Here is an 8,378-nt window from a genome sequence, read left to right on the forward strand (position 1 = left end):
GGACAAGGAATTGGAGTAGAAATGGCAAAAGAATGGAGATCATTGACTTTTGAAAGCAAACAATTCAAGGGAAAAGATTTGGTGAAATCTATATATGAAAAAGAGATGGAAGCAATTTAGCATGCAATAAAAAAATAGTGACAATTTCTCATTGGGAGGCACTTTAAAGTCAAGATAGACCACAATAGCCTATAATACTCTTTGGAACAAAGATTATCATCAAAAGAAAAAGAAAATAACAAAATTACATAAGTTTGGTTTTGAAATAATCTAAAAAAATAGAGGACAATATAGTAGCATATGCTCTTTCTAAGATAGAATAGGCCTCAAGTTTATATTCTATTACATCTTCTTATTCTTATGTGGATAATTTTTTTACCATAAATAGAAAAACATTGAATATATATATATATGAGTAATATAATTTTATGTCCTTAATTTAAATAACAAATAGTAAGGGAGTGCACTAGTTCTCCAATGGCTCAAAGATTATATAGTCCATTTCTACTTTAACCATTACACCTATCTAATAGAAATAGAAAGAAATATCATTAAATTTTTAAAAGACAGCCAAAATATAAAAATAAAAATACCTTTTTCAATAGTCATTTTATTAAAACAAGATATATAAATTTTGTTAAAAATAAATGGCGTTTCATCAAAATTAAACATATAACCAAAAACGCAAATCGAGGATGATCGAAATTAAAACCTTAAAGCTTTCCAAATCATGGGCTATTTGAGAAATGCAAAGCTTAAAATATATTGTATTCCCCTCTTTGTCCCATGCGTGGTATGACTTTTATCTTATATGTTTAAACCCTTTAAACATGCACGGACATAAGGAAATGTGCATTGTACTTGGTGAAAGCAATAAGGTACCGAATGGCTGACATCGGGTGGACAGGAACACCTACTACTTTTCATTATTTCGATGTTGGTGAATTTATTGGGAAATACAAAATAGAAGTGGGTAGTTAAGTTTTGTTTTTATACAATTAAATTATGTAAATGGTTTATTAATTATTAATTAAGGTAAAGAGAATGATTTATGGGATTGCTTCATATTTAATTTTGGCAAATAAGTTGAATTTTGCAGGGATGTTGGCATGTGGTACTAACTAATTACTAAGGCCAATAAAAAATCTCATGAGTAAAGATTTTAGGATGGGCAAAAAATATTTTGTCCATTAATAATTATTTCTCGAAGAGTTAACCAGGTTCATTTATTAGCCATGGCATCTACATGTTGAATATTAGATCAAAGAATATGAAAGAATTTCGAATAGGAGAAATATGCCTACAAACATCTAATTCTCTTTATCACATGTCATAGTTTATTATCTCGCAGAAGATAATTAGTAGCAATATACTTAATGATCAACTGAGAGACTCCCAATACCAATAGAGACATTATATGCTTACTCTTTGCTAATGAAAGTCCCCATAGGAAAACATATGCTTTTAGATTATTACACAGTGAATGGAGACCCTAAGAATAATCCAATTCTTTGTTTCCTTTGGGAGAAAAGATCCCCACCCTTGCCACTGCCACCCTTAAATAAAATAATGTTACTATAATATTAAATATCAAATATTTTAATTTTTAAATTAATATATTTCAAAATTTTAATAAGTTAATCATAACTTTAAAAATTCAATTCAGTATAAGTGACTTAAAATGATTAAATGTTTAATTCAAACTTAAAGTATTTTTAATAATATATAAATTAGTATGTTTTAACACGGGAAACAATATCATGTAAATGATTTAAAATATCTCAATGGACATATCAAATGTATTAGCACATTTATTTAGTGCATTTAACATAAATATGTTTATGTCAAACTTATGTTGTTTTTAACAAGTGCTACATAGCAGCTAGTCTTGCCACTTAGTTTAAATATACTTATATTTTGGAATCTAAACTATGTGTGAAAGTAGCATTGGATGTCATAATAAAGCCATAATTTTTGTCCAAAGTTTATTAATTGATTGTCACTTTTGCAATAAAAATAATCTATATTGTTGTCTATTGTGGAACACTACTTTGATGAGGTTTGAAATTGGATACTTTAAACACACATAAAGAGTATTGCTACCTAATCAACTAGAAAATGCAAAAAGGTTAATTTAAACGAAAGGCATATTATGGGTTATTCTAGTTTGACATGAACATGTCAAATCATAAGAATTATGAGTTGGGTGAATAACGTGTCTCCATGATTCCACACTTAATTAAACAAATGGTTAGAATGATGTGTGTACCCTAAAGGTCACTTCAATTTCCTTTGAAGGTCATCTTAGCAAAATTAATGTTGTTTGAAAGCATAAAGAAAATATTGGAATAAACAAACAGTTTTAGTCAGTTGCATTACATGAATCAATAATTTATTATGATGTAACTTGCCCTTGATTTGTTGGAATCAGAGTTATGTGAGGTGAGTGGATTAAGAGAAACATTTAAAAGATGTCACGTCCACAGAGAAAGATGTGTACGTTGTATGCCATGTGTTTATAGTTTGTCCACACATTTCCAATACTTTGTACAATGATGTGCAGATCGTGTTAGTACTGGTATGACAACAATGGTACCATTGTACCAATGCATTAATGAAAATAAATCATTGCAAAATAAGATGACAACCAAAGAAATTAAGAAAAATAAAATAAAATATTAAAAAACACAAAATTTCTTATTTGTAATGTTAACTTTGGACAATTTTGTTTACTTGTTAGTCAAATGGTAAACTAATTAATAGGCAATGGCATACTTGATGTGTGGCACGGTAATAATATCTAATTAATAAGATTTAAAATTGTAAAGTTAATTATTATTTGAAAGACTTAATCTAGTTAAATTACTTAAATTACGGACCACCAGCGGGTTATTACAGGTGGCGTGGTTTTCCTTGATAACGGTGATGAGTCAAACCAACATTTGCGGATAGCAGCTAGAGATGGCTGTCCTCACTGTTGGTTTGACACCTGAGTTTGATAGGTTTTGCCACCTTCGAAAAAAAAAAAAAAAATACTTAAAATGTTCAAAGAGTCATCTCAAATGTACCATGTACTATGCATCTTTATTTAAGGAATTTGACATTTGAAATTAATGAAATAAATGATATGTCATGTGTATTGTCCCAATACAAGTAATTCATGTATGACAGATAGATGGGTAATTTTCATGTCTTTGTGTCTTCTTCTCTACCATGGAAAACAATGGTTGGTATAAGTGTATGATAAATATATGGGTGTCTTCACTTTACTAATGAAAACAATGATTGGTATTATGTTTGCATTTATTGAAGGTAAGAAGTGAGATTATATAAGTTGTTTAAAAAATTTGATAGTCCTAATTCTTATATTATATAGCAATTATTATATAAGGCATGGAAAAATGTGATATTTGGATTAAGAATATTATTAAGAAATTAATTGTTATCTCTAATTTATTCATGATGTCAATTTATCCAATCGAGAATGTACTTAAAAAATAACACAACCATAATAACAAGTTGTGTAAACAAAACTCACATAAATAGTCCTTGAGCATTTCTGGCACAAAAAAGTAATAAACTAACTCAAACATAGTAGAATAGTTTGAGCAACAAATTCAATTTTGAAATTTCATTAATGAAATAAACCATACAGTGGACAACATGAAGCTTGATAGCAACAATGCATCAACACATCCACCCAATTGTTTATAGCCTAATAAAGGTTTAATAATCTACTAAGGGAATATGAATGAAAAAAATCTTGTCTATTCATATTATTTATATTATATAATTGTGCAAAATTTAAGAAGATGGAGAAAGGGAGAGGAAGAAAATCCATCATCATTGGTGTTCTTTGGTGCATGAGTTTGTTGAGCTATCCATTTAGGTCATTGAACCTATGTTTATTTGGATTATTTCTCTATCAGAAAGGCTACCATGCCAAGGTTACATGATAAGGTATTTATCTATAAAACTTTGAAACCATACCACTAGGTCACAATATTGAAACTACACATTTGTGACACGTTGTTAATTCTCCATTTTGATCTTGTTTAAATTTTACCCTTAGAATGAGCATGATATGCTAAGGATTTTATGATATTTTGCACATATTATATAGCAACAAAATATACACTACCATACTTGGACAATTTTATGAATGACTTGTAATTCATGTAACTTCTCTAGTAATGGACCTACATGATCTCTCACTCCTAATGGGATCAAACCTTCCCACTTAGGAGTTATTGTCCTGCAAAAATCTCCTTCTAATTGGGGAAGTATTGATGCACATCAACGATCTAATAGTTCCACAAGCCATTGTAGTTCTCTTCCTATCCACGACGCCATTTATATAATGTGACTTGTCCATGATGAACCTTCATGAAATTGAAAGAAAAGAGAAAGACTCATTTCCTTCCTCCAAAGAAAAAAGAAAGGTATTCATGGCTCTTATTGAAGAATGTTCTTCATGGCCTATCATAAATCAAACTACAAATGGGTTTATCATAAAAAATCTCTTGCCTTGGTCCTCCTTAACATTGTCTAAAGTCATAAGCGAACTCAGACCCTCTTTGTAATATCTATAAAACATCATGCTATGAAAGGAAATAAGTAAAAATATATCCACATTCATGTTATTCACTATCCACCCATTATTATATGTTTAAAGGTGCTCCCTCACAACACTAACTTTTCGAGCCTTTATGTATTGTGGATCCCAATATCTTCATTATTTATTATTATGCCTCCTTAACATTGTCTAAAGTCATAAGCGAACTCAGCCCCTCTTTGTAATATCTATAAAACATCATGCTATGAAAGGAAATAAATAAAAATATATCCACATTCATGTTATTCACTATCCACCCATTATTATATGTTTAAAGGTGCTCCCTCACAACACTAATTAAAGCATTGTGGATCCCAATATCTTCATTATTTATTATTATGCCTTGGCCTTCATATGTTTATTATATGTGAATCATGTATACTCTTTACCCTTGTTATAGATCAATGGCAATATAATATTACATAATCATCCCAATACTGAGATTACATAATCATCCCAAAACTTAAATTAAAAACTCAACCCAAAAAACATATCATTGAATTATAATTGCAAATATATACATACTTCCCCATATATATATATGGCAATGTTTCCTTTTAAAAGAAAATAATAAGAGAAGGAAAATATATATGAGCATGAGATGGTTTTGGGAGTTCTTGGAAAAGTGATTTACAGTGTAAATACAAAATTACCAGAAGAGAATATTAAATTCCTTAAGGTTCAATGCAATATAGTTAAGGTTCAATGAAATATAGTTTAAAGAAGGTTCAATGCAAGTACTAAGAATTCATCCCACGACCATTGGAGGAATATCAAAGCCACTTATTTGCATAAGGAGATCTATAAAAAGATAGCAACAAGTATGAACAAAGGGAGTTCCCACTTTATACCCAGGTGTTTCCCAATATATGAGTGAGGGTACGACCAATAGTAAGGTTTATTTCTTTTATTCCCAGATCATTGTACGTGCAATTGAATCTCTACTTATGTGATGACATTGTTGGTTTCCAGGTTGACTCTTTCGGTGTATCCTACCAAGTGATGTAGAGCTCTATCCCATGTGAACGTTAGGTAAGATATGTATTAGTTTAACTCAACACCTGTGGAGATGTACCAAGATGATGAAAATGAAAAAAAAAAAACAGAAAACTTACCCGTCATATCCCATTTTAATGGTTTTTAACATTTAGGTTTATGTTTTCAAATAATGTTTAAATTTTACTTTTATTTCTCAGATTTTACTTTTATGTTTCTCTTTACAAATGTATTAATTTTGTCTTTTACTCTGGTAAGTTTCTATAATATATTTGTTTTATTTTTAATGTTAGGTAAATTCTATGTTTTTACTGTGTTTTATTTTTTTTATATAAAAACCCTAACTCTAGTAAATATTGTGCTAACTATTACTTTAACTTTATCTATATTTGTTTTTCATCTTTTTTTAACTTTATTTTACTTTTGTACACACTTGTTTATGTTTTAGTTAATAATTGTTTAATTGGCTATAATGAGTCTTGGTACTTAATATTTGTTTTATTTTTTTAAATAAGAAATCTTATTAATTTGTAACTTAATTATACATTTTATTAACTTGTTAAGATTTCTTATTTTATAAAATAAATACATATGCAACAATTAAACTACATAATAAAAGGGTTAATTACACAATTTATATACGTGGTCTAATGATAAAGTCACTTGTCATACAACTTGGAGGTCATAGTTTCAAACTTTGTGAAGGCTAGTTTGTTGAATCAAAATTTAAAAAATAAAATCAATTAATGTTTTTTTTACAATGTTTAATTCTTGTTTAATGAAGTCCTATTCATTATAAAATAATGATCAGTACTATGGAAATGGTTAAGATTTTAATGTCGTTATAAGAGTGCAACAAGCAACAATTAAAGAAAACAAGAAATGATTAATATGCACAACATGCCTCCACTTATTTAATAGATATTTCAAGTGTTTCATTATTTAATTTTCAAGTAGGAGGAAGCATGATCCATTCTAAAAGTATTGTAGTCAATTCTTTTCTTAACATAGGGTTAGGTTTGTTAGGTCTTTGTTTTACTTTTCTTTTATAGGATTCTTCCTAACCAGTTGTGACTCTTTGACAAGCAAGAAGGTTGAGTTGCACCAATATTGGCATGGATTCAAATCCCACTCATGTAGATATAAACCCTAGGATAGCATTGATCTGTAAATTATCGTGAATATTCCTCTAGACAATTTGTCACAACATATCTCATAATAATATATTAAAATACCGAAATTTTACACTATTTTAGTTTTATTAAAATTCTTGATTTGTAGATTTAATTGTAATTAGTGCATGCATGTGAATGGAAATTATGCATAAAATTAGAGAATGACAAAATAAGCTCACACACACACACATAAGATACAAGATATTATTTATGGGAAACCCTTTCAGGAGAAAACCCAGCTGGAAGGTAAGGTCGCTTTGCTTTCTTTCTCTGACTAGAAATATGCATGCAGGTACAAAGAAATAATGCTTGTGGCCCGTGGGCTGCTACAATGCACATATCCTCTCTATGTGCTCTACCTCCTATATCTCTTGGATATATTTTCTCAGTGGTGGAACAAAATTCTCTCGAAAGAATGGAATGCCTCTTCCTCCTAGTGGCCAAGTTATAACACAGCCTGATAGCCTACTAGTGGTTAAATTTGACTACATAAACTCTTAACTAGAGTTACAATATAGACTCTTCTAGAGTCTTTTACATCATAATAATGTGCCTATCCCCTTTTCCATGAATAACGGGGGCTGACGCGGCATCCTCCCGAACTATAGGTGTGAAAACAAGGTGGTCAACTTCTGAGTGGCATAAAGTTTTCCTACCAACTCTGATTGACGCGCTTTTTGCGTCGTTGGAAAGATATTTGTGTGTAGAAAAACATGAAATGGTGTTGCACTAAATAAGAAAAATTTTACCCCAAAAGTACTTCATTTGATGCCTCAAAATGCTCCTGAAAGGTTTTAGACCTCGTTTTTCCAAGCTAGTTCTCACCGTTAAAAATGGTTATGTGAGTTGATTCCTCCACTTTTTCCACTCCAAATGCATCGAGATGGATGACAAACAATATAATGATCCAATATGGATCACACCTCCCCATTTTTGGAGGCTTTTGGTCCCCAAACGATTCTACTTAATGAGGTGAGGAAATTTGTCCTCCACCTTCACTTTGGTGTACCATTTAACTTTGCCTGGTAGTTGTCCCTTCAAGCCAATATGCCGCAAGTCATGCTGTCATGTCTTGTAGCTTTGGACCTCTTATAAAAAAATGTATCTTCTATCCATTATGCCTAAGCATCTGGTGTCAAATCCTCCATAGAAGGTAGGACTTGTTCTTCTTCCCGATCTAGCATGGAAGGCTCATAGAGTTTCAAATTGTCTACATTCACAATTGAGTAAATTCGCGTTTATGGTGGTAAACTAAGTTGATAGGCATTATCAACCATCTTTTCCAGTATCGCAAAGGGAGCATACCTCAAAGCCTTGATTTTATTACCATGCCCATGCAACCTCTCTTTATTCAATTGTAACCATACTTTGTCTCCCACTTTGAATGGCTTATATGTTCTGTGTTGATCATGCCTGGCCTTATACTTCTCTTGCAACTTTTGTAGTGTTTCTTGTACCTGTAGATGGATCTGCTTGATCTTCTCTATAAATTTTTCATCCCTCAAAGCATCTCCTGTAAGATCTTCCCTCACTCCTCCTTGCTGCCCATATGAAATATCTAAAGGTGAAGGTGTAAAATATCTAAAACAAGT

Source organism: Pinus tabuliformis, chromosome 6 (genome assembly GCF_031772625.1).
Source record: "Pinus tabuliformis cultivar Carrire ecotype Pingquan chromosome 6, CPIR1, whole genome shotgun sequence".
Lineage (NCBI taxonomy): Eukaryota > Viridiplantae > Streptophyta > Pinopsida > Pinales > Pinaceae > Pinus > Pinus tabuliformis.